At 41.0% G+C, this 27,764-nt stretch overlaps 1 protein-coding gene across 3 annotated transcripts in view; it reads left to right on the plus strand.

The window, feature by feature from the left end:
* NDST2 (N-deacetylase and N-sulfotransferase 2) overlaps positions 1–27,764 on the plus strand; it is a 124,865-nt gene continuing 97,101 nt past the window's right edge. For 2 of the 3 annotated variants that reach the window (XM_057377062.1, XM_057377059.1), the window contains exon 1: positions 1–127. The gene's annotated coding sequence lies outside the window, so the exon portion shown is untranslated. Of the gene's footprint in view, positions 128–10,895; positions 11,073–27,764 lie in introns of all 3 variants that reach the window. The other variant, XM_057377060.1, reaches the window with a different exon arrangement.

The following is a 27,764-nucleotide window of genomic DNA, read 5'->3' on the forward strand; positions in this document are numbered from 1 at the left end:
ACGCGCAGCGCCCCGGAGCCGGCGGGCCGCGACCGGCCTGAGCGCTGCGAGCGGCGCCGGGGGACGCCCGTCCGCTCTCCCTCGGGGAGCCGTGCCCTGCCCGCCCGGTGGGGCCTCCCTGCGGCAGGTGAGGAGGAGGAGGAGGAGGAGGGCAGCGCGGTGCTGGCGGCCCGGCCCGGTCCGGCGCCGAGGGCGGTGGGGCAGAGCGAGCGGGGCCGGCGGGGCCGGGGGAAGTTGTGCCGGTCGGGGGCGATGGTCACGGCTGGGGGCCGGTCTGCGACGGGCAGCGGGGGGGCCGAGCCGGGGCAGGCGGTGTGGAGGGCGCTGCCCCCCGCCCGGAGCCACCTGTGCGGCCGGGGGGCCCCGCTGGGAGCCCACTCCGCGGGGCCCGTGCCCCAGCACGGTGTTCCTTGCCGGCCGTGCCCGGGGCCGAAGGTTTCGCAGCCCTGCCCGGCTGCTTTTGGCGGGCGCCGAGCCCCCGACATGCGGCCGCGGGCGGCAGCTCCTGCCCCATCGCGGCTGGAGTAGCTCCTGCCGCCCCTCTCACCCCCTGCGCTCCGGCCGCCGGCGGGGAGCGGGGTCCTGGGTCGGAGCTGCGCTCCCGGCCGAGCTGCGGCTTTGTTTACCCCACGGCATCGGGTTGCGGGAGGCGAGGTTGCTCGGTACGGGGGGACCGGCGCCAAAGTAGTCGGCGTGCACCGGGGCGGGGGATGCTCCWGTCCCCGTGGTGAGGCTACGGCTGCACTGCCCGTGTTGCACCCGCTGCTGTCGGGGGGCTGTGCTCGGAGCAGGCCAACCGCGGATACAGTTGTGATAGTATGTAGGCAACAAAAATTACATAGGGAAAGCTGAGGGACCGCGAGGAACCGTTCCGGTAGTATTTCCCATCATATTTTAGTTGTTAAAACATTTTTGCAAAGGTAAAGTGATAAATAAAAGCACGAGACATCCGTGTTTGCTTATGCAAGAGTGAATAAACTGTGTTGCCCAAATTAGAAGTGCGCAAATGTCACACATCTGAATCCAGCCACAAGTTATACCCTGCTCCACACTGGGATTCTTTGTGGCCAGTCTTGCCAAAGAAGCAGTCAGAGTTGTTTAATTAGATGTGCATTTCTCGTTAGGAAGTGTAACTTTGCCCCTTGTAGCAGAGGTRAACTAGAAACTTTTGATGAATTTGTCAGTTATGTGCAGTCAATTATCTGTGGTAATCGGGCTGGGAAATTTTGGAGGATAGCAGTATGGAGGGGCTCATCATGTACAGAAATATCYGAAGAGCCAGAAAAAATTAGAAGCCCGTTTGAGCTGGCTCTGCACCCRCACAGGGATCCCAGGGCTGAGCCTTGTAGAGGTGCTGCACAGAGACACCTGAGGCCCTCCATCCACAGTGGGTTTGTGCAGAGTTTCTGTATTGGGCTGCTCAGTGCAGCTGTTTTCATGGCACTGAGATCACTGATCGCTGATAGAATGGACATRGAAAAGTGTTTTAGTTTGTACTTCACGCTGCACAGAAGTGATTGTGGTGGGCTGAGATTGTTGGTTCCAAAACGTGCCCAGCTCCAGTAGACCAGTTTTGAAACAGTGGATAATCTTTGTGCTTAAATCTGGCAACCGGCATAAAATGGTCTAAAAACTTTGTTGTCAGCAGCTGTGAACAAGAATATATCTTTTACAGTTMTTATCATGTCTGCTTGCTCCTTTCTTCTTCAATTTTTCTTCCTTATCCCAAATTCCTTTTTTTGTTTGTTCTTCTCTTTTAGTTCTTCTTCTTTCCTAAGCACATGGTGCTGTTTTCCTTGTTGCTTCTTGAACATGGTTTCCTAATGGGTCTTTTCTTCCTCTGTATCAATATTTCTTCAGCCTCTGAAAAGCTGTTTTTTTTCATATATATATGAACTATGAAGAACTGGAATTTTCAAAAAAAGATGTCAAAATGAGCTGAGAGCAAGGAGTAGTGGTATATCTGGCCATGTCAATTTTTTTGCTCCAGTTATAGAAATGACTTTTGCTTGTGGGTATGGGTTCTCAGACTGGGTGTCACAATGGAGAGTGGGGCCAATGTGGAGRCAAAATGGGATTGTGATACTGAAAAATTGAAAGTCAGTGTTTTAAGGTATGTCTTAATATGTGTGATTGTTTATCAGGACATAGTGTGTGCCCCGGCAAGCTGTGTGTCTCCCAGCAGTATCTGCTAGTGCAGTGATGGTGTGATTCTGCTGCATGGATATTGCATAAGGCATGTTTTACTGTTGTGGTGCCTAACCTACAGTCTGATCTGCAYCAGAATTCATGTAGGGACCTGGTAAAAATAGTCTGAGCTTAGTTTTGCGCTTACATTTAAAATTTGTTCATTTAAAGAAAAAAAAAACCAAAACCACATGCAGCTGAGATTTCGATGTACCCTGAACCACAGCCTATCTCCCCATCACTGAGCCTTGTTTCAGAGGATTGAATGACTGTCTCAGACCTCTCTGTGGTATATCTGGAATTTTCGGTGATTCTCTGAGCAGAGCTGCACAGATAAGATAATCCATTTCATTTTAATTGGCAGAGTTGTTTACACATGATCTCTTGCTCATTTTCCTCTTTTAAAGGAATGCATATCTATCCCTGATTACAGCTCAGGTCAAAATCCCTCAGCACTTGTAGCAAATCTCCTTTAATTGGTCTCATTTAGCTCTCATAAGGTTGTGTTTTAATTCTCACTCTTCCGAATCCTTTTCCCCAATCTGTAATGTAATTTATTACAGGATATTTTATAGACAAGGGAGCAGCCTCTGGCTGTCAGCAACCTTTGCARTGTATCAAATTTCCAGCTCAACAGGCAGCTGCATTGGAGTTTGTGGGTGTAAGGCAGTGATGCTGCAGCAGCACACAGGCAGTCGGTGGTGGCGGCACTGGGCATGAGTGCTGGGTCTGTCCTGGATTCTGGAGATAATTGGGGTGAATGCTCTTGTTTGCTCTCCCTGCTTCTCTAGCCTTATTGTTGCTTTTCTGATGCAGGGGTCTTCGAGTTCATTTTTTTTTTCCTTTCTATGTGTCTTTGCAATCTTGGCAAATATATCCAAGTTGCTGCTATTGTCTGATGACAGGCTTTGAGCAGCACAGGAGTGGTGGAAGGCTAGTATTGGGAGTGTATTTTTAGAAGGCCCAAAGCAACATTAACYGTCTTTAGAAAATTCCCTGTGACTTTGCTGAATGCAGTTGCTTTAGTTAATTGAACATAATGCAAAGAGGTGAAGCTCTGCATTTCATTATGCCTGCACTGAGTCGCTTCACCTCTGGCCTGCACCAGCACAGTCTGCAGGCACCGTGCGCTGGTGAGGCTCCTGCCTGATCTCTGGGTGTTCTGACATGAGCTCGAAAGTCTCTAAGTCTGGGGTTTGTTTTTCATTTTTTTGTGCTGTAGTCAAAAAATAAAATAATAAAATCACCCTAGAGAGGTGATTTTCCCACTACAGCAAAATCAGAAGAGACTGTGTGTCTCTGCTTCAGCCGCTGGAATTGCCAGGCTATGTGGTGCAGCAGTCAAGGTACAGGCACACCTTTTGCTTTGCTGATCCTGCTCTGGAAGCAGGAATCTCCTGTAGAGCTGTGGAGCACAGTTGTGTCTTAAATCACCACTGGTTGAAGGTTTACTGGAGTGTAGGATGAGATCCCTACCTGTTCTTTCTGTATAGCAATATTTGAAAGTCTTTGGCCTCTGGCAGTTGCTGTTTTATACCCTGAAAGGAAATGATATTGATCACTAGACTCAATCCAAATGTGCTCTGTTAAAAACACAGTGTTACTCTGTAGATATGAGTGATTAATTAATCTTTTGCYCCAGAATGATATCCTCCATCAAGTTCTTGCCTGCTCTAATATTTTTAGTAAGCTAACTGATTTAGCAGCAAATGTGAGGGTTTTGATAAGATTGTAAGTGCAGTTTGGGCTGTCTCAAAACATTTGTGGCTTTTGCTGGGCAGTGTCACAAGATCTGTTTTCAYAGAAGTGGGATTTGCTGTTCGCTTGTTTTTAAAGCTGCCCAAACTCTTCAGACAGGGAGAGCCATCGGCACAGGCTCTCTCTTTCGATAGACTCAGCCTGCTTTTAAATTTGTCAAGTAAAATGAATAGCAAAAATAATAAAGGACAGCTTCATGCAGCACTTGCTTATGTACTAGTAAGACCAAGAAGGTGTTTGGATATACCTGTCTCTTCCAAGTGTGTTTGTAGCTACGTGTAACCRCAGCTGTACTTCCTGCTGGAAGTTGCAGCCATGGAATATCAACAGTGCYTGCAGCTTCTCTCAGGCTGAAATGTTACTGCCTTAACTTAGCCTGTAATCGTGCCTTCTTCCGTTCTATTAGGCGAGTTTAATATTTGTCAATAAATACAAATTATGAAGTTATCTATTAGAACTAATAGCAGTCAGATACCGATGTTCACGCTTTTCCCTCTGAATCAAAGGAGGTTGAAAAGGAGTGATACATTATTTCCTTTGCTGGGTGTGCAGGACTTGTGCAGGTCCTAGTGCTGGTCCCTGTGCKCTGGGTGTCTCACAGTGCACTTACCATCCAGAGCATTTTGCCACGTATTTTGAGTGTGAAATGAAAATGAGGGAGCATAGCCTAGAGTTTGGTGTAATACACTTGTACTGCAGTAGCCTGATCTCTTCTCCCAACACTGCAGTACATTATTCTGAAATCTTTTTTTCTCCCCTTTAGAAATATCTCCATTAGTAAAGATAGTCCAGAGCATTGTCTGTAAAGCAAGAGACAGCAGAGTCTGTCTCCTCCTCTCCTGCCTTCTCATCCCAGCACAGTAGCTCGTAAGAGGAGGTTTGCAGATTGCTTCCTCAGGGTTTCCACCGTGGGGGAGAGAGTAGGTCATAAATATGTTAGACGACACACCAACAAGACGTAGTCCTCTCTAGAGTCAGGGGTCACTGCTGCATTTATTTATTGATATATGTTTTTTTCCTCTGTGTTCRGTTGTTAGATTGGGAACTGAGTTGGCATAACTGATGCAAGAGGGAAGGAGGAAAGAAGGACAGCAAAATGACAATTTTATCCCTTCTTAATCTCTTTTTGCAGTTCTGGCCTGCCATCTGGTCGGTCTCTTTGAAAGCATACAACCCCAGCACCCAACACTCTTTGTTTCTCCAGTCTTCTGCATCCTTCAATTCTGCATTAGGAGCTCTTCAAGAATATTACCTTCCTCTGAGTGGTTCTTGTTGGGAGGCTCCTGTGTTAGGACCATTAGATGATGTGACAGAGCAACTTGTTTTCCTTTGATTGTGTGTAGTTTTACGGTTCCACTAGATTGCATTAGCCTAATATTTTATTGGTCTTTAAGCTTGTCTCTAATTAATGCTAATTTGCTTGGCAGTACTTCTGAAGTAAAATCAGAGCTTGCATGTGGATTTTTAGAGCTCTTCAACTGATCTTAACTCTTACATTTTCAATCATATTGGTATTAATTCCTCAAAGGAAAAAGTAGAATGATAGGCCTTAGCTGTGCTACACTGCAAGTCGTAGAGCTCAATTTAGAAAAGCAGAGAAACTTGAGATTTACTTCAGAAAGGTTAGAAGAACCACAGAACATTTACAAATGTCTATTTCTGTCTTAAGAACCTCTTACTGAATGACTTTGCATTAGCTTTCTAGCCCTTACCAGTGCTTTASAGTGAATGGGAAATTTTCAGAAAGGGCTTTTAAAACAGTCAGTTCTGGCTTCTCTTGGATGATTAGAGTTGAACTCATCTGATTATATGTGAAGATACAATATGTAAATACAGCTGAAGTGTCCACATCTGAGCCAGGCACTCTAAATTTTCTTTATGTTAAGTTAGAGCACTATTCATTTCTAAATCTGCCTTAAGGTAGATGTCCGCATTTGTTGAGGTGAATCACTTGCTGGTAGTTATTTTTTGTTTTTCCACTGAATATATTGAAAACTGAGGATGTCATTCCAGAAACATAGTAGAAAACATCACAGGATAAGTATCTGAGCAGTAGGTAAGTTGAACACTTCCCAGAGAGACACTAACTCCTAATCCTGGACTGCTTTTCAGTATTACATTTTTAATAGCTTCACTAGTAATTGAGTTACTTAAATTTATCTCTTCTGATCTTAACTACCTTTCTCTGATTAGGACATTATTCTGTACATTTTTCTTTTTAAGCTCATGCTGATGTAGTGATTCTGTGCCACTCACASTTTATTCTGAAAGTGTTTGCAGGTKCTGTTACAGCTTGTTCTGCCRCTGTCGATTGTCTTTGCCCTTGCCCCTGTGGTTAAGTTRTTCAACAGCCGGGGTTTCATTGTAAGTGGCCACCAGGACCTTACTGTGGTCCTGGGCAGCCATGCCTGTCCCAGAGAAGTCAGACCAAATCGTGGGTGGCTCTTTGTTCCATTCAAAATCTAGCTGCAGAGATTGTAGTTGACTCTGTAAGCAAGAAGAATGTCAAAATATCAGATAGTGGCCTATGATTTTTTTTTTTTCTTTAAAAAGGCGGGCTTCTCTCCTGCACAGTCTGGGGTTTGCACTGCTGGAAGCTCAACTTTGAATAAATGGCGAGTTCAGGTCTGGAGTGGCCCAGACAGTGGCATATTGCATGTAGATCCCTGACTGAGATGAATAATGTAATTTCACAACAAGTTGAATACCTCTTAATATTTAATGGCCCAAGATGAGCAAGGAGCACAGCAAGACTGGGAGCTCTTGTGCAGTCTAATTAGAGGCAGAAATTTTCAGTTGAGAAAAGTTTGGTGTTTTGCCTGACCCCATAAAATCATCCTCTTGAATCCTTCATGAACCTATCTTATTTTTGTTTCTTTGTGGACATCGCCTGTGTGTAGCTCTGTTTCAGGTATAGTAATGTCTTTGAAGTGGCATCCTTTGTCTTAGCAGTGGAGTTACAGAACTGAAATCATCATCACCTTACTGTTGAAAACTGCTTGTCCTTCCAGTTACTGAGGGCTGCAGAGGTATTGAAAAGAGCAGACATAAACCAGTGTAGACATTGCATTGATCAGCACAGAATGTCTGTGCAAAAGGGCTGCTGCAGCTCGCTGTTTCATCAGCTGTGTGAATCCACTTTGAGGAGAGCGATATGAGCTATTGCAGTGTTAAACCTGCTTTTTCAGTGGGATAAAGTGGGATCCTGGCCCAATCCAACAGCTGTGAAGAGGCAGATTCATTTCAGCATAGAAGCCTGGCATAAATTGTTGGTCTCCATGTCTGATCTATCGTTCAGAATACTTCTGAAACATCAGGCTTTCCACTGACCCCCGTTTTGTATTCCCCCTCACCCCCCCCCCCCCCCCCCCCCCCCCCCCCAAAGAATGTATTTTAATTTGTTGCTTGTAATTTCATTGTTTTTATTTTTAATTAAATGTTCTGGATTCACTCAGTAATATTGAAGCTCAAAATGCATGTGCTTTACTTATGGCTGAGTCATAATCATCTTCCTCATAACCAGAGATCTGTCACTGTCTCCTGATTTAGTTTTGTCTGAAGACTTCCATCCATATCCTTCCTTTATGTTCCTTTTTCTGATGTGATTGCTTGTATCAAAGCCTGATGTGAATGAGCCTGCTTTCCTGAGTCAAGGCTAGCATGAAAACATGCTGCTATCATGTGTTCACATCTATATTTTAGTATCCTGTAACTGCATGGAACAGGGTGTGTTTCCATGGCCCAATCCACATAAACATATAAACACAAAGCTTTCTGCAGGAAAACTTGCTTGGCCKCAAACAAAATATTGATGTTTGCCTTTCTCAGCATTACTTATACAAATTCCTCACCAACCACACGCGATGCCACAGTGCCTGTGGTAGCAAGCAAAGCTCAAAAGTTCTTTTTGGTCTTGCTTTTTGTGTCTGTGGGCAGGTTAAGAGCAAACTGGTGTTCAGGGATTGTCATAATTGCAGTTGGTGTTGAACATAATGTTTCTCTGAGGTTGTTAACTCTCTTGCATGTTGTAGAGCTATGGTATAATTATTTTTATGTTACTCCTAGTATTTTCCTTTTTCTAAATGAAAACAGGGTGAAGATGCCCTTTGTACACATTCCTCTTGGTTTGCATTTAAACTGATACTACCACTGAGAAAAGCAATCCAATCCTATAGTAACTCTTCTCAGTTTTGGCACAAGAACTCAGCAAGGAGGATCAGGAAACTGATGTGGAAATTAAAATAACAGAACAAAACAAACCTCCTTTCTTGCTGTGTTATCCTTTTCCAAAAAGGAAAATGTTACCTATCAATAAGAAACCCAATCRGGCTCAAATGCTCTTATACTGGCACTCCACAGAGTGCCTTGAGGATAGGATGAGTTGATGGCATGCCAGGGCAGCTGTCTTTGGAGGGAGGAGTGACCACCTGAAGACATGCCAGATGGTCACCTAAGTAGTTTCACATGGTATAAGCTGAATAGGCCTCTCATGCTACTTCTCTCTGCATCAGTCCTGCAAAGTTTTTAGATCTAGGTTAGCCTTAACTAACAGTGGTTGTGAGAAGCTCTGAAACAATGCTGGAAACAAGCAGCGTGATAAGAGCTAAGCTGCATGCCCAGCAGACTGAGAGCCAGTAGCTGCAGTCCTTCACTGCTTCCTGTTCTCTTCCACTTCTAATTTGATACYGGGTTAATTTTTATATTGCTGATTTCTTATAAGGGGAAAAGATTGAAGAAATAATTACAGCAGTAGTTTCTGATGAAAGTGGGTTCAGGGGAAGAGCAAAGTAACTTTAATCAAGGTACAGACCTACCCAGGTCACAGGTCATACAGGTTCTGTATATTTTTTTTTACATCTACTCYAAGACTTCCCGGCTTCTCTGATAAACAGTACTGCATGATCTTTATGCTCCGGTGCAATTTACCAGAAAGACATGACACTTTATGTCAGAAAACTAGTTATGTTTCTGTGGAATGGTTCTTGGTTTCGTTTTTTCTATATCTTGTTAAAAAAACACAACAAAAACAAAACAACCCAGAGTAAACAAAAGCAGTGTTTCTGTGTTTTCCTCAACAGTTTTTCCTAGCACCCTTCCACAGACAGTCTGTCCCATGATACTATTCTGGACAGATCTTTGAGGACTGAAATKGTTGTGAGAGCTCAGGCCCCTTCCCCTTCCTGCAATTACATCTTCCTGAAATACATCCTGTGCAAGGGTGAAGATCAGCTACAGGCAGTGCTGAGAGAAGGCAGTGGAAACTGATCCAGTGTCTGCAGTGGAAACAGGGCTGTTCTTGAAGGGTATGTCTGTAAAYGCTTTTGTCTTATACTGAGCACTTTTTAACAAAAATACAGCCAAATATGTCTTCATTCAGCTGTAGAGTGTAAACCACAAATGGAAGATTCTGGTTTTCCCTGTCATTAGACATTATCTGGAGAAATCATTAGGTAGGGAAACAAATGTTGTTTGGCCTTCATGCATTAGTGATTTAGAAACCTCATGCTTGATCTACCAGGATGGGACTGGGAGCACCAAGTTTGAAAATAAAAKGAGCAGTGCTCTCAAACTTCTCCTGTGCGTGTAACTCTGTCGCACTGATGTTATGAAGTCTCTGCTACCAGCTCTCTGTTGGGATGTTGTAACTTTTCCTGGGGCTGGGTGCAGTTCCATCCTCCTTGGCAGTCATGACCTTTTACCRCAGGTGTCTTGTGGCACTGTGAAACTGCTGACAGACCTGGGGAAGCTGTGAATCAAGTTTTTGAGTGCAAATACCCAGACTTTCGTGATATCCAGAATAACATGAGGGAGCTCTCAGCCAGATGAAATGGGAATGACCTTGTATGCACAGATATTAGAATACAACACTCAAGTCTTAAAATTTAAATTTACTAAAATTAATTATCCTTAGGTAATACTTTTTAGAAAATTCTATCTGATTTGACTCCATAGGTCTTGAAGGAAAAGGAAGGAGATGCAGGAAGAAATGTGGAGTGGGGCTTTTTCATGTAAAATTATGGGAACAAGCTGGCTACTGCAGTGAAATCCATCCTGTGAATGTGAGGAGACTTCTTATTCCTTTTTTTCTGCTTGTAAGGTTGACTTCACTGAGACTGCAGAAATCAGTGTGGAATACAAGAAAAAGTAGAAATGAGTTTTGATTAATACTGATCTGAATCAAATTTTGAGTTGGTAATATTGGTGCACAAGGTTCTTTGTCTATCACTGCCACTCAAGATTATCTTAAATGGTGAGAAAATGTCATACAAAAATCCTTAAAAATGTTGGTTAATTTTTATTTGGTTTGGAAATGACAAATTGTAGGAAGTAGTATTTGAGAGCAGTGAGTGCAATACTTTTTCCCCTGTTACAGTTGCTCAGATATGTTCTCTCTCTTGGGAAGCAAGTCATGCAATGCATTTTTTTGGCTTGGCAAGCTCCTTGCACGAGGTCAGCATTGCCATTATACTGTTAGCACAGCACAGTTATGCTTTAAATGTACTAGCTGCAAGAGGTTGTACATGACCACTGACAGAATTTCTGAGGGCTATGATATTAGGTATTCAGCCTGAGGCCTTTTATTAAAGGGGCCTCATTGGCAGTGCCAAGGGCTTTAAAAGTTCTCTGCCTATTTAATGTAGCTCGTATTGGGCATAACTAATCACTGCTAGGGCTTAAAACCTTTGGTGTATAGTACATCTGGGAGCAGGAAGCTATAAGTCTGGGCAGAGGAATCCCYGGTTTTTCCCTTCTTCAATAAAAGATCTTTCTCAGTATAAAGGTCCAGTTGCTGCTGTTTCATGTATAGTGTGCAAAGCACAGCAGTATGTGGGCAGCAAACTAATGCAAAGTGTTCTGTCTAGTGTTTCATTGTTCTTTCTGCCTGAGGCTTTGCAACCTTGGTCTTTTTTAGTTAAAATCTTTAAACAATGGATTATCTGTTTTTGCAGGCTTTAGAGGATTTGAAATAGCAGTCACCCTTAGGCATTTGGCTCAAGATTACAGCAATAAACGCATTCATCAGAGCCCCCTGGCCCTTCCAAGAGCCAGGCAGTCCTAAGATTACCTCTACCATATTGTCCTGCTTCTAGCTCCAGTGAAGTGTGTCAACCTGTTAAGAATTTGAGGTAAGCCCTGTTCTTCCTGAGTGTTTGCACTCAGATGGTTTGTAAGAAAAGGGAGGGCTGTGTGTGGTGAGGTTGAGAGCACTTACAATAGGAGGCCTTGATTCTTGCTGTGATGTTGGCTTTCACAGCATTACCAATTTGTGTTCTCCAGGAGATCAGAAACCTTTTTGGAAAGCCAGCTTTCCTTTTTTTTCCACCCCCAAGGTCCAACAGTCTGAAAATTTCATATGGTTTTAAAATTTTGACGTTGGAATGTAATTTTAATCACTATTGACATTTCTGATCTTTGTGTGCCAGCTGCTGTTTATCTGAATGATGATGCTGGGACTGGAAGGCCCCGTGCCAGAGATTACAAACCAGTTGCCACCCAGTTGTGAAATCTGACGTGGCAGTTTCTGCAAGAGTGCTTCCCCATTGCACTGTTTAGAGTCAAGTGTAATTTTTTTCCTTTTACAATGAGATTTGAAGTAGTTTATAAATATCCAACATTCTGCTGTTTTGCTTTGGAGAAAGTTGTCAGTTGTCAGAAAGAGACCCAAAAGTCAGTTCCGGTGAAAAGCTGGCTTTTCTAAAGCATTTTATTTCTGGGTAGAAGAGCTGTTTGTTGTGTGACTTTGCATGGGTTGTGCTTTGCACAGTGGGGCTTACTTCTTTCAAAGAGAAGCCTTATCTCAGGAAAAGTTCATTGCATAGAGAGATCTGTGATGTCTGTAGAGCTGTGAAGATTCCTCTCTTAACAGCTTCTATTGATTTTCACCAAGTTCTATTTCCCAGCCTTCTGAGCTGTTGTTATCACACCACATCATGTTGCTCATCACAATTAAATAACTTGTGCTGGTTGCCCACTGGCTTTATCCAAAGACTCTTCTGACACAGGTATGCAAATTGGAAAAAGAGAAAGCGAGATTCTCTTTGGATTTTGTACCTTGCTTTGTTTTATTTCATCTTTCCAACAAGTAACGATAAGCCTTTATTAAACCACACTGTATGTTTTCATACAACATTTTTATAACACACATTACCTTTGCCATGGAAAACTTCCAGCTTACTTTTCAACAAAAGGTGGTGGTATTTAAAGCATCTGTAAAGAGAGCGAGTCAGCTTCATCACTTTATCACATTGGTAAATTTTCATCAGAAGGTGGTGGAAGCATCTTTTTTCAGGACTAATAAGTGCAATGTCTGCATCATTTTTTTATTGTAGTTTTAATTTTTAACCATCATTCCTCAATTCCCTTTCCAGGGAAAATGTAGTCTTTTTTAGTTTGGTTTTTTTTTTTTTTTTCAGTAGGTAGAACAAAGGTTTATGGGAAGTGGTAACTTGAATGAGCAGTGTAGCAGGTTTGTCTTTGCTCTAGAGAATCTTTATAAGGAAGGGCTGGGGCCTTTTTTAAAAAATAGAGATAGTGAATTTAAACTATAGTGAATGTCAATGTCTGTTACTGTGGTTTTGACTATCAAAAAGATGACTATATACCAAATATATGTAATATGTGGTTACTGATATTGACGTTCCACATAGAATACTGTTTTGTGTTCCCATGAGAATTAACTGAGAGATACAATTGTTAAGGGATCAGCCGTATCTTTAGCATGCTTAAGATTTTGTAGGACTGGTTAGAAATGCTGAAAATGCCACCAGCACTGAGCATGTGTGAACCTGGGGCTGACCCTGATGTCCCTGGATTGCTGATCCATGCCTGTTGGATATGATCAGCATTGGAGCCACACCAGAACTGAGGAGCTGTCCCGTGCCTGGACCCTGCAGGTTCTGTATAGAGGGGAGAGCAGGGAGCTCCTGTGCTGGGACATGCCAGGGTTGTGAGCTGGAGCAGGCCAGAGTACAGACTGATGGTTAAAGGAGATGGCAGCTGAAGCTTCTAGGCTGTGGRAGCYATGACTRTTGAAAAAAGATCRCAGAACCATAAAAKACTCTGAGTTGGAAGGGACCCACAAAGATCAGCATATCCAACTCCTAAGTGAATGRCCTGTGKGGGGATCACAGCCTTGTTATTAGTGCCAYGCTCCAACCAAGGGAGCTAATCTCAGTCTGATTTGAGGAAATTAATGGGGTTCATAGAARTGGTGCATGTGCTGAGGTGCTATTGGGTTTCTGGGTGCTAATGAAATGGAAAATACTGCATGAGAGGGCTGCTGCTTCTGTCAGCTTGTGTTGCCAAAAGAGAAAGGTTAGACTGGGAATTGACAGATGACCAGCAAGGACAGGCAAATGTGTCCTGAGGAACATGAGAAGGTTAGATGGTAACAGGTTAGGTTGCAAAGATGGGTTTAGAGGAGAAAGGAAGATAGCTAAGGTACAGACTGTAGAAGTAGATACAAAGCTTTGTAGTATCTTCTTGTGCCTAGGATGGAATCTAGGTTTCTGACTCTGAAGACCTTGCTGTCAGATCCCTAAAACCTTTTGGCAATGCTGCTTCAGTTCTGTAGTTCTTCCACCCTGAGAACAACAACCTATAGCTGCTATAATTCATACTTAGCTTGAGATGCTCCTGTGGCTTATCAGATGATTGGTCAGCCCATGTGATACCAATGGGATGCTTGTRTAGTGGAGTTTGTAATTTAGGATTTTGCTTTAACTTTGGAATTGTGGGTGGGAAGAGAGACACACATGGAGGCGTGTGTATGGATGTACACCACCACGTTCAGAAGATTGTGAGGACAAACACTCATAGAACACATCAGAATTAATTTTGTTTGAGCAACTTTGTTATGTCCCTCTTTAATAAAGCAAGTTCTAACTTGCACAAATCATAAAAATAGAGTGGAAAAATTTAATTTTTCAAAGCTTGTTCTGTTAATTCTACCATCTATACATGTTTTATTGTAATTACTGTAAGGAAGAAGGCATGCTACAGGTTATTTTGTATCTGCTGGTGTTAATTGACCTTTTGAAACCAAACAATGTGAGTAAGCATTGTTTATGTATTACTTCTTGCTGATATTTAAGAGTGGTATGTGCAGTTTGCAGCTTTGAAATACTCGATCTTGGGGGGCTAGGCTTGCTAGGACTTTCCCCCCATCTTTGGGGAATAAAGACTTGGGGAAAAAAAAAGTTGTACTGTCAATTACTTCCTGTATTTTGTCTTTTGGTCTTCTGTGACAATAGCATTAGTGTTTTGGCCTAAATAATAGTGAGGCTTTGCTAGCAAATGGGGAGAAAAATAAAATATAATTTTCCCTATTTTTTTTTAGGGAAAAAGGAAGTGGAGAGGTTGAGGCTGGGTGATGCTGTGAAGCAGTTTAATATAGAGCTATGAGTCAGCAATTTCCTTTTGCAGTCATCTTGTCCAGATGGGGTATTTTCTTTTATTTTATCAAGTCAGCCTCTTTTTCTATCCTGTTTCYTTAGGAAAAGAAGCTTGCAAGAATAATGTGCAATGGCACAAGTGGTTTCTTTAGGCTGTGGAACTCAGAGCAAGGTGATAGGCAGGAATCCCCTGTGAGAGAACAGGTTCCACAGATGGTAGGATCAATGATGATTGGATCCCTTTCCTAATCCATCTCCATTTCCTAGCTGCCCAAATAACTGASCACCTTGAGTTTGTGTTGCCTGTGAAGAAGTAGGCAACTTGGAAAAATATTCTAACATAATAAGTAACATGCAAAAATCTTTAGACAAAACAAGTCACTCTGAGTGAATCCTTTTAGACTCAAGACTRAAGCAGTAGTTGAGAGAGGTATGGCTCCCTTTTCATCCCAGTGGCCTATTTTCAGAAAGTCATTTCATTAGTTACGCTGTTTTTGCGGGGAAAAGACTACCACTTTATTGTTGTTTTCTACATCRAGAATTCCATGGTATTTTCCAGGAGAATGACTTCACTTATTATTTATGTATGKAGGTATTTAAATTTGGGGGCTTAGTGCAGTTGCTGTGTTTTCTGTAGAGCGGAATATCTTTTGTTACATTAGTCCCAGTTGTTTTGCACTTGRTGTAGCTGAGCAGTCCTGTGGTCTGGTACTTCATTCTTAAGCAGCTCTGAACAAGAATATCTGTGTGATCAGTGGGTCACTAGGTACTGAAACTAAAGCAGAGCCATTTTTCCATATTACCTACTTAAAATCCATGTCTTCATATTGAAGAGACCAAAGAAGTTAACCGTAAGTTGATCACTGTGTTAAAACAAAAACTGCTTTGCCTCTGCACTGTTACATGGCCACCTTGTTATAACACTGCTGCTGACCACCTGCATGCAAATTTTGAGGTGTCTGCCTCTTTGGTAGCTTGACTGAAATTCTTTATTTGGAGTAGTCAGCATACAGACTGAACAATGTAAGTATGGGATGCAGCAAGCGTTGGCTGTCACTGCCTGCTGCCCGTGGCTGGTGTGGGCTTCATTTCTGAGGGCTCTGCAGGGCTGTTTATGAGCCACCTGCCCTTARGGATGGAAGGAGGGCTGGTGGTGGACTGGCCATTGGGTCTCCTGGAGCAGAAAGCAGGGATGGGAGACAGTCACAGTGTTTGCTGATGTATTTAAAAAAAACAAACAGCAAGTCAGTCACCTTCCTCTACCTCTTCAGCAGTGCTCAAAATTAAAAAGTCACTGCATACRTTTTTCTGTATTAAAGGACAAACTTCCTGTGCACGGTGTTGAGGATTGGAAGAGAAACTTRGGCAAAAGAGGGAAAACAAATGCAGAAAAGTATTTWAAAAAATATTTTTAAAAGGGGRTCTTGATTTCTGACTGACCTTTTTGTTTTACCCCCAGTGCTGAATTCAGCTGTTTTGAAGCTCTAGGTAGTTTGTCTGTGCTAGAAGTAATTATTTGGGATCAAATGAAAAATGACATTTGCTTAAGGACTTCTTGTGAAGTGCTCTTGCCTTTTATTTCATCTGCATAACATACATTGGGAGAAGGTGCCCATTGTATCTACTGTGACCCTACTCCTTGACCCCTTAATTTGCAAGGAATTGTTTTTATAYATTTATCAAAGGTAAAACTGGGTGAATTCTGTAAAGGACAAATTACTCTGGGAATAGTTAAACTGAGTTTCCCATGATGGAAAGACACAAACAGGAGAGCAGTAGCTTATCTGCAGAACAGGTCTTTGTCCTTTCAGTGCTTGTGGGTAGATCCCATATTGTTTGTTTTTTCACAAGACTTGCTAAAATGACAGTTTCCCAAGTAGGTGTCTCTGAATGGTGTCACAGATTGACTGGAAGCACATGTGCYGTGAAAGGGGTAGCAGTAGATGTAGTGTCTGTCTGCTGCTTCAGAGAGGGAACAGAGTCGAGCAAGTGGGTCATCTTCACTTGGCAGCAGAAGCACAGTGAATATCTATCATATTTAACTTCTTATAGTTAGATAAACATGCCCAAAGTCTTGAAAAATACTGTTTCACTGACATTTGGTTGTATGAACACTTTGAATGTCTCTGGGTTATCCAGACTGAACATTCTTTCTCATAACCTCTATCTAAAGTGCCAGAAGACCTTTTTCTGTGTGTCTGAAAAGCAGTGTCATCTCTACTTGGTTATTGCCAGCATCAAATGGCTTGAAACCATTGCATAAGCTTTTGTCGTTTCAGAATTAGTGGTGATCTCATCAYTATGCCTATGAGAGGCAGCCTTTAATATTTTTAAAACTTTTGAATTATGTGGAATTGTTCTTCTAATAAATGGAATGATTATTTGACTGAAATAGAGCCCTGATGGCTAACATCAGGGAGATAATATTACATCTTTTTAGCAGTACTTARATATCCATCCATGTTTTCCAATTGTCAATACAAGAAAAGCTGAAATCAAGTAAGAGTACCTTTGAAGATGGATGGCAAGATATTTAATCTATTTCAGGGACACCATTAATTTCAAGAGATGAATTACTGGCTATGTGAGGCTTTTTAATTGGGGAAAGGGTTACACAGTTCCTATCCAGGTTTTCAGATGATGGAGGGAAACTAGCTAGCACACACTGATGGGGTTTGGCTTGTGCTGCTCTGAGTAGTTCTGGCCAGATCAGGACAGAAGATCCAGTTCATGGCAGTGAAGTATAAGGAAATGCTTTACTCAGCCTGCTCTAACAATTTTGGTGRATAAAAAGACCAGATTACTGTATGGGAATCTCAAATGTGTTGTTCATTGCATTTCTTTCAATATTCTGTCAATTAGTTGAGTAATCTCTTTCAGTAATCTCTTTCAGTAATTTTTACATATTGTTTGGCTGTTTTTTCTATGTGCCACCTTGGATTTCTGTAAAATGGCATCATGAGAACACCAGTTGCTTCAAACTTCACATCCTACAGGTAGGAATCACAGATAAAGGCAAGTTCAGAAGATCAGCATTCCTGTCAATGGCTAATTCATACAGCCATTCCCACCACCAAGGGAGGCATGAATCTTTCTGGTATACCACAGTAGTGCTGACATGCTGAGGAAACTTTGTATTTATCATCATTCCTCATGATGATGGTATTGCTGGCCCTTCTGTTCCTAGGCATGGCTGTTGAGCTGTGAGGAAGGTGCTCTGGGCTCTGCCCTTTGAGCCTTGCTGCAAGGGCACATGAAGGGTAATCTTGCTGTTCAGAAACATAATCTCAGGTGGAGAATGTGCAGTGCATGTCATTATCTTTCATACTGATTGCAGCTTCTTGATGAATTACTGTGCTGCAGAGTCATTTCTATTTGTGAAATTGTTTCTCTGTGAAAAAAATCTTGTAAAAGGGATATTAATGATTTTTGTAAGTGGTCCTTTAGATAGAGATGCCTTGCTATCATCAGAAAGGGGAACTGTCAACGACACTGGAAAGTAATAAATCCACTTCTGGCCGAAGGAAATATATTTCACTTAGTCCACAAATTAGTGTATGGAGCTTATTGCTACAGTACATCATTGAGGTTAAAAATGTGTAGGGTCAAAAGTAATCTGATATTTATGGTCAGTTATATAAACAAATCCTGCAAATGAAAACCAACCTTTTAAGGTCTCCTAGACAGCTTCCTTGACCTCGAGGTATCCATAAGTGTAAACCACAGTAAAAAGGACTACTTTTCCTTACTTCTGTTTTGTAAATCTGGCTTCAACCCTTTCTTCTCCTAGTCTTTGAAATACCTGGAACTGGACAGATGGTAGGAACTGATGTAAATGAGTTTTAGGCCAAATTCAGAATGAGTTTCTTAGGTCCTGTATAATTTKGAAGTATTTTAAATAGCGCTAATTCGTGTCAGATCACAAAGAAATTACAAATATCCAATAAAAAACAAGGCGTGAAGTTCAGATTATTACACTGTTGATAAAAYAGTCAGTAGAAATGCATTCTGCATTGCAGATAAATGTTAAAATAAATGCAGAGTTTTGACAGGATTGAGGGAAAATGTAATTTGGGAGTTTTTTCCCCTCCTTGTTTTGTGGTACAGTCAAGAATTGTAACATAGAGTAGATCTAGTTGTTATTTGGATGCATCAGGCARTGACACATCTTCAACTTATTGTCAAATCACGTTCAGTTTAAACCAAGTCCAGTGTTAGCTCATTTTGGACAGAAGTCTATGTGCTGCTGTGTTTGTCTAAGCCTTTGTCCCTGTTGARAAACTGAAGAGAGGTTACATTCTGTGCCAGTTCTAAACCTTGCTCCACAGGAGTGTGATTTGTAAGTGGCAGTTTCTGTGCTGGTCACAAACACAAAAGTGTTTATGAAGCCATTGCTACCTGTCTTAAATGGTTAGCTTCTCTTTCGGATTTTGGGGGGCAAAAAGGTAATATTCAGATCCTTTTWGGTTCTGTTAGTCACAATTTTTAAAAATTCATTTGCTTCATGTATTTGGAAACTTCTGTTCGTGATCAGAAGGTCACATGTGTAGTTGAAGGTCAAATTACTGATAGTGTGTTAGGGAGTTACTGTTTGCTATCCATTCAATCGTCCAGTGCCAGTAAATAATGATACCGGTGTATCACTGTTATAGCATGTTATCTTTTGGTTGTGTAAAAACAGGAAGACTTGTCAGCAGATCTTAAAAGAAACTGTTTAAAACAATACAAGCATAATTTTGGGCATGTCTTTGCATTTGTGTGTCTGGCTTATGCTTTTTCGCCTCTATACTGGAGTTTTTTGGCCTGGGCTTTATTACCCTTTTTTATTGTGGTGTCTGATACTGGCTTTTCAGACAGCCATGACTGACCYGATGTGATATCACAATTTATAAATAGCCCTAGAAAATTAAGGTTTACTCCCAGCTAGGGCTGAGCTCGGTCTATTGGAAATGCAGTGGTGGACCAAGACTGGCATGGTATGGGATGYTGCTGCCAGGGCCTGAGGTGTGTTGGGAATGGTTTGTGATCTCAGGCTTGGAATAGTAGGGGAGAGAATGGGAAAGAATAAAATGGGATGAGTGCAATTTAACTACYGTTTTCTGGTTTTTAGTTTTCCTCATTTAAAAATTCACTCAGGGTGAGTTGATTAGATACTTTGCTGCTTCCTTGAATTTTATTATTTCAAAGTCCCAGGGGTTTGACATGTTAAAAGATTGTCAGATACAGGCTGATGCAAGTACATGGTGCAGATGGGGAGAAGAGAAGCCTATTCATAAAAGGGTCCAAATAGAATACATTTAGATGCCAAAGGCACCTTTGTGTAACAGCTGTTACTTAAGAATGATGTTTTTTATTATAATCCACTGGAGAGAAACTAATGCTATTGAAAAGTTACTACTTTGTGTAWTATGTGATATTTTTATATCTGTCCTCTGTTAGCATCTGATCATTGTGCACAGTGCTTTATTGCCATCTATGTTGCATTGTCCCGCTATTTTCCTTCATATCCTGTTTTACCTTCTCARTGCTGAAGGCAAAATTTATGCTGCTAAAACTAAGGATTCTCTTTTTTTTTGTATCTTGAAGAATAGATTTGTGATTGGAATTGTTTTCATCCAGCTGAAATTCTGTTTGCTTTCCTGCAATTTCTTGGATATTACAGTTGAAAGGATATTGGCCATGTATTAGTGCATATGTGGCTGGAAAGGATATGTGGACGTGAAAATCAGAAGCTGGTATTTTCTTTCCTTCTGTTTTTTAAGACAGAAACTAAATATAGTGAATGTTARACAGATGGCTATGTTGTCACATAATAAATATTTGAAGAAAATTAAATTATGTCCTGCCTGTTTGGTGACGACAGTTCCAGCCCCCATAGTAACAGCAGTAATAATAATAGGAGGATTTACAGTGTATTTATTTTTTAATTCTCAAAGTGAGCTACCTAGCAAGGTCATTTAAGGAGRTATTTTTTTAATGTGGGAAAGATAAGAGATGTTCTTGAGGTCATCCCAGTATATGTCAGAGTGTCTCGTGAAAGAGCATTCATGGTCCCCTTGACTTCCAGACAATGCGTTTCCATTTTAAACCATGCTGACTTGTAAATACTTAATTGAGTACTTCTTAGAGAAGTTTGGATTTTGATGTGGTTTTTCCCTTGATTCCAACCTAATTGTTCATAAATGTTAAGATGCCAAGAGGACATAATAAAACCAGACTTGCATTTCTGTCTCATGTACTTGAGCAAAAAAAAAAAACCCTTCACTGCAGGTCCTTTGAGAGTTTTGTTGTGAAGAGACAGTGGTGGATGCCAGAGAGATGATGAAGACTTAGCTGAAACGAGGGGGTTTATTTATACAGCTGAGTTTCATCTTGTGATATTAATAGCATGCAGGCATTTCTTTTGGATAGAGGGGAAGGATACTGTATTTAGCAGAGGTCAGTGTGCTACTCTTTCTGCCCTGAGCCAGAAAATCCCATCGCCTTTAACTGTTTGCATACATTACCTGTCTTTACTGGGAGSAGTCTTCTGTAAATCCTTCTGATGTTGCAAGTCGGAAGGCTCTGTGAGAGATCCAAGATGAGGACCAGAACTGCAGTATTTCACTTAAAGGTGAGAAGGCTGGACAGCAAATCCAGGTTCATGGCAGCAACAAAGTTCATCTGGCCTATGGTCCTCCTCCTTTTCTCAGCACTCTGCAGATGTGCTGGAGAGCRAGTTGAGGAGTTTATGAATCGTCTCAATTACCCATTTCCTGCTTACTCTTACTGATACTTTTCTATCCTCTGCAAGTAATTGTATCACGTGGTAGAAATAGAACTGGTTGCTTATCACATGATAATTTGCATGATGGGAGTAGTTTGCTGCTSTATTGCAGCAGAGCATATAATCTGGTGATGAGTGGGATGGGTTTTGGATTTGTGGGGGGTGTTTTTCCAGTTGGTGGGGAAACAAGGCCTGGAATTCTTCACTGCCTCTAAAAAATTGTCATCTGTCCCAGCTTAAATATATATTAMTAGTATCCTGATCTCTTACATGCATGGTGTCTTGTTGCCTGGATACAAACATAAAGTGATTAGAAAGATATCATTAATATAAAGTGAATGAAATAGGTCATAAAAGTACCCAGTTATATGTGTTTCCTATGTGCCCACTGTGCGTGTTGGTACTTGACCCTTTTGCTTGCTTGTTGCAGGTTGTGCTTTGCTGTAATGCTGCATTAGGCTTTTCACTAAGCTGCAASTGTAACCTGTGTGATATTTTCTGGCAGCTCTTTCTCTGTGGTTTCTTCCCTCTTCTTTGAAATATATCTTTATCAATTTTTCTTATATCATTTGTACCTTTCTGTGGTCTGTTACTTTGTGTATCTTTGATGAAATGCTGTTGCATSTCCTGAACTTCTTTCAGTATGCAACTGTATTTTTAGTTTCCATGTATTGCATTACTCTTCTTGGTAAATATATGCACTGTGTCACATAAAGGAGTGTTTAAAATGCTACAAAAGCCCCTTGTTTTTTAACATGTCCTCAGGGTCTTGTGATGGATTTGTTAGGGCTCTGGGGAGATGTCCCTTTCTAGCCTAGCTTCTGGTTTGGCTTTTTGCTTTTCCATCATTTCCTGCAGCATTTCCAATTTTCTTCATAAAAACATATACTTGCTTGTGATACCACTCGTAGCTGTTCTTGCATGCTTTTTTCAAGTGTCGGTGAAAATGTCTATGACGACTGGCTTGCGCTTTTTTGAGTTACTCCCTTAAAGTCTGCACTCTAACTTAAGAGACATTTCACTCCATCATACTGTAGTTTTAAGAGTGAAGTAACTAAAGCAACTTTTTAGTTCTCCTGGTTTAACAATTAGCTGCTGGAAGTGGACTGTAGTGACAGAGTTCCTAGTTTGCTTCAGCTGTGAAATAAGCTGTTTGCTTAAACCTTCTGTTGTAGGCCTTTGGTATGAATGGGTGTGAACTTATGAAAAGAAAGAAGAATGAAAGTAGTGATATTGGCTTCCTAAATCCAGGATGGTAAAGAAACAAAATGTTTCCTGCTTTCTTTTGTAGAATTGTTGCATATTCAACCACCGGTATTACTGTGAATGAGCGTTAGGCACAGGCATTGTACATGTGTGTTATTTGGTGATAAGGGAAGGGAATACAGGAGGATTGTTTTGTGGTTAATGCGCTGTAATTGGGATTAGAAAATTTGACCTAGCCCTCTTGCTTTGCTTTTCATGTGACCTTTGGTAGTTCCCTTCATTGCTGTCTCAGTACTGATTGTGTAAAATTAGGATAATACTTCTCTTCTACTTGGGTGCTATATCCATTTCTTTTGAAAAGTGTGTGGTACAGCATCTGTTTTTTGTTAGGCATATGGAAATCTGATTTTACAGATACAGTTAGAATCCTAGAATGGTTTTGGTTGGAAGACACCTTAAAAATCCTCTATTTACTAGCCCTCCTGCCATGACCAGGGACACCTTTCCACTAGCTCAGRTTGCTCAAAGCCAATCCAATTTGGCTTTGAACACTTCTAGGATGGGGCATCTGCAGCTTTTGTGGGGGACGAGTTGCTGTGCTTCACCACCCTCATAGTAAAGAATTTCCTCCTAACATCTAACCAAAATGGACCTCTTTTGGTTTAAAGCCATTCCCCCAAGTCCTATTATAACATGCCATTGTAAAAAGGGCAGTTGTGTGTTTGGGTAGATACATCAGCTGCAACAATCCTTACCTTGGCTGAAGCTTTTGATGTGTGCTGTAATGTAAATAGCAGTGAAAATGTAGTTGAAACAAATTATATGAAGTTTTCTCAACAATTTGGTCACAAAATACAGTTTCCAGTTTTTAACAGTAGGTGACATTTTCAAGTGTTGTCATAATTACTGTGTGATGGCTTTCAGATGTCATATGTCCATGCACAAATGCAATAAAGAAAGATTGGTGTCTGTCATTTCATTACTTTGTTTCTTTTATATCATTATTGTTTTATTATAACACCCAGTGTCCGTTTTGGCTTACTTTGAGGCATAGAATGCACTTACGAGAAATAAAAAAGGAGAAGACAATGCTCTACCCAGTCAGACAAGTGATATGTGTAATACAGTGTTCTATTGTTAGTACCTAATCACTTGTTTTGGAGGAACTGATAGAACCTTCATTTTTTGTGTTATGGAAAATTGATCATAGGAAGAAATCGACCTCTATTGCTCCAGTCTGAACTCAGATYGTGTAGGACTGTTGTAATCTTTCCCTTCACTGTGTTCTGGAACAATGGACTGCTGCAGATGTTGCACACCATATTTGAGGAAAGGTGAGGACCAGCTGGAAGTAGCTCAGGAGAAAGCAATAGCAAAGAAAACATGATCTTCAAGGAGAGAATGGAACAATCAGGATTATTCAGGCCGGAGAAGTTAAAATAATTTTAAAATTTGTAAGTGTGCTACAAAGAGAAAATTTTTTTTTTCTGTATTCACACAGCCCAGAAGTAAAGGGCTTAAATTGTACAATTAGAATTCAGGAAAAGCTTTCCAACAGTGCAAGCAGTTAAGGAGTCAACTGAATTGCCTAGAAACCTTCTGGGTACTCTGTCCTGGAGGATAGTAGCAGAGATAACAGGCAAATGTGTTGGAAATGCATTAGGTATCGCTGATTATATGTGAAAGAATTTTCTTCCAAGCCTGTTGTCTGTGATTTCAAGGGTACTGAAATAGTTTCAGTATTGTTTCCCTTCGATTTTAGGTGTATTCTTTRCCCTGATAATTTTCATTGCATTTTCTTGAGGATTTTTCTTTCTGCTAAATATCACTTCAGTCAAGCTGGACTTAAACACATTAAAGGTGAAGGTATATATTTAGAAAGTGTTTGTTAGAGAATGCTAATATATATCATTTTTTTTCTGAACATCTTGTTTACTTTTTTTTACTTTGCTGATCAAATGAGTGCTTTCACTGACACACAACATAAATACTTACAGAGTAACTACAGGAAATTTACAGCTCATAATTAAAGACCTCCTTTTCTTTCTCTTTTTTTATTTCCTTCTCATTTTCTTTGTTGCTATGGCCCCAAACTGCCCAAGAAGCTCTCTGTTAGAATTTCCCTAAAATAATCCACATTACTYCGCGTATCCAACTGACCTAACTCAAAGTTGTGTTCAGATTAAATTTTATTCCAGGTTTTGCTTTCTTTTGCAATTATTTAATAATAACCTGAAAGAAAATAGATGCTAATCTTTGAGAGCTCCACAAATATCCTTCTTCCACGCTCAAAAGTGATCAGTGATTCTTGTTTAATTTCTTTTTGCCAGTTTTCCACTTGTGAGAGTACTTTGTTCTTCTTGCCTGCACAGTGACTTGAGTAGCCCTTTGTGAAAGACTCGACCAAATCTTTTGAGAAAGTTCCAATAAACAATGTGTTCTTGTATTCCTTTACTCCATCGAGTTTTTTCTAATCCTTGAAAGAATTCAGCTCCTTAACAGATCTACCTTGTGCTCAATTCATCTTGTCCCCTCAGCTATGCAGCAATCTTCCGTGTTCACATGCTTGTGAGGATTCTCCTTCTGTCTGTTCCTGAGAAGTCTTTGGGTTTTTGCAGACTCCCCTGTTACAGGATTTCAGGCTTACTTTCTGATGCTGTGATGATGCTTCCAAGTGGAATTCAGTACAGGATTCATGGACATTTTTCAGTGGTGTAAGTTCCAACACAGTCCTGCTCTTCTTCCCTTGCATAGTATATGCAGAGTGCCATTGCAAGTATTTATGCAGGTGCACAATGTAGTGAATTTTAATTTGAAAAAAAAGCCTGGCTCTCCACAGRGCAGTGGCAGCACGACAAAGGCAAYGTGCARCCGGTTACTGTGTGGGCAAGGGAGGGGACGAGGCTGCTGCCTTTTAGCAGCACTGCTGGTTAACTGTATGTCATTCCTGGTTTATGAGAATCACACTGCGTGGTTTGGTCTTTTTCTTTTGCATTAGATAGTTTAGGCTGAGAGTAGGAAATTCTGAACAGTAAGTCATAAAAATGTAAATATAGTAGTGCTGAAAAATACTATGTTTACTGTGTGGAGTCCTTGTATTCTTGTATCTTACTGAAAAATGTGTGTTAYGCCTTTATTATCGGCTGGGGTCTTTCTCAACTTGTAAGATGCCAAATGTTAGAACTGAATTGGATGAAGACACTAACAGAGGAATTGGAGATAGTAGAACTAATCAGAGAATATCAAAATGAAGTACTTCCCATTTGTGGGGAGGCACTGGGGAGAATTTAGTCAAAAAAGTTTAACCAGAAATGTGTTTGTGTGTGCTCCAGGGAAGGAGTGAAACTGGCAAAGCAGTAGCGTTTTCAGCAGAAACCCTTGGGGTGAGTAGCTGTGYGGCAGATAAATCAGCTTATATATGTATCATGGTAGCAAGAGGTACATTAATATGGTTTGGGGTTATAAAAATTAAAGACRAGTTCCTTATTGAACAACTGTGGGAGTTAACTTGCCAGTTGTACAGGTCCAACCTTCTTGTTTCCAGGCAGATGTAAGTGAGCTGAAGAGAGTGGAGGGACAAATGAGAAAGGAGTCAGACCAAGGGACCCACAGGCACACATGCCTGCTTGGGCTATATGATAACCAGAAATGTAGCTGAGAGATGTGATAAGAGTCTACAAATATTTGAAAGGCACATRCTTGAAAGATAGAAACTAATTAAATGAGCAAAGTGAGAAGGGGCATAACTAGAAACAAGGGAATGAGCTTATAAAGTATATTAAAGTATGGAATAGTCTGCCCAAAGGAAAGATTGGAAGAACAAATATATAAAAACAAATATATAATACAGAAGACTGGTAGAATGATTCAGGAAATAATCTAACATCAAAGAGTCAGTTTTCTAATGAAAATAGATTTAATAATTTGGAAATCTCTTTTACCTGTTTAATTTATGTTTGCTTTTGAGGTATTAGGGCAAGTTGGCAACCTCTCTTAAGTCTTTAATATTGCCTCCCTAATGCTTCCTGCTGATTCAAATCTACGTTATTGCATACCGATCTTAGATGCCGCCTTTCTTTAGGGAAAAAAAATGTTTAAAAAAGGAACAGTTGGGCAAAGAGTATGAAAAGRTATAAGGGAAGAAGAAAGGTGAATAAGTTTCAGGAATGATTTTTCAAGAATGGTGTCTTGCTACATTCTGCTTATAAGGTGTAGGTGCAAGTAAATGGGAGCAAACTAATGCTAGATTTAGGGGTTTAGTTGCACTGGGTTATTCCTGTTTGCATCCAGGTGAGGGAAGGTAAGGGAGCTCCCAGACTGTGGGTTACTCTTTGTGTTATGTGTGGCCAGTCTGCACTTGATGGGTTGRTATGAACAGGATCAAAATCTTTTTAGTGTAGAGGATGGCAGCAGAGAATTTTTCCTTAAAGAAATAAAATGCATCTTAAAATTCTATTTAGAAAGTCAGTTTGACTGCATGTGAACGGATGGGGAGCAGCCCTAAGCTGCTCTATTTGGCTGGTGTGATAGGGTAAATTGTAAAATGTGTTCAGGTTCAGTGCTCCTCTCAGTAGCTCCTTGTCTGGATAGGTGCCTGCTGGGCTCTGGTGTGGTGGAGGTGGACAATGAGGAACAGAGCTACTGCCCAAGACCTTCTTGTGGGAGGAAGGCCTTGCCTATGCTTGGTGTTTGCTGGGTAATTCCTGTAGGCTGGAAGGCAGCCCTGGAATTAATTTGAGGAGATTATTTAAAGAATTTGGAAAGTGTACCAGTCTGGGGGTTTCCCTTTGCAAAGCAAAAATACCCTGAATCTTCGTTTTCAAACAGAGCTATGAGACAGCAATTTATGTTGTTACATTTCATGTCTACACAGATCTCTACATATCCCCAAGATCAGCTCWGCTGGTCATGGTGCTYGTAACAGCAAAGCTGTGGGTTTGRTCCCTGTACAGACCATTCCCTTAAGAGCTGGGCTCTGCCATCCTTCTCAATCTGTTCCAACTCAGAATATTCTGTGATTCTGTTGTTACGCAGTCTGCACAAGAATTTCAGTTCTGTCTGGGCTCTGGTATTGAGAGCTTCCTATGAGGGCATGTTTTAATCCTCTCATTACAAAGAAATGTATTTATGTGAAATTTAAAGCCAAGTTCTCTGTCAGTTATAGTCCTGGAGTTAGAACATTCTTGCCTGGTGCATATCAACTCTTAAAACAAATCAGGAGGTTTTTAGCATATTCTTTCCCTTTCCTCTTTTCCTTTTATATACTTGGGGATTTGTTTCAGTGATTAAGAAATACTGCCTTTGCTTTCACCTGACATGTTTTTAGGCACACACAATAGTATGTGCACTGTTTTGTTGAATATCTTCTGTTTAGAGCAAAGCAGTTGTTGGCACAGCCCATGTGCAATGCTCTTCATATGTGTATAAAATACTCTTTGATCTTTCTTTCCTGT

This window comes from Malurus melanocephalus, unplaced genomic scaffold, assembly GCF_030028575.1.
Source record: "Malurus melanocephalus ecotype Western Australia unplaced genomic scaffold, MMel_1.1 scaffold_299, whole genome shotgun sequence".
NCBI classification, from domain to species: Eukaryota; Metazoa; Chordata; class Aves; order Passeriformes; family Maluridae; genus Malurus; species Malurus melanocephalus.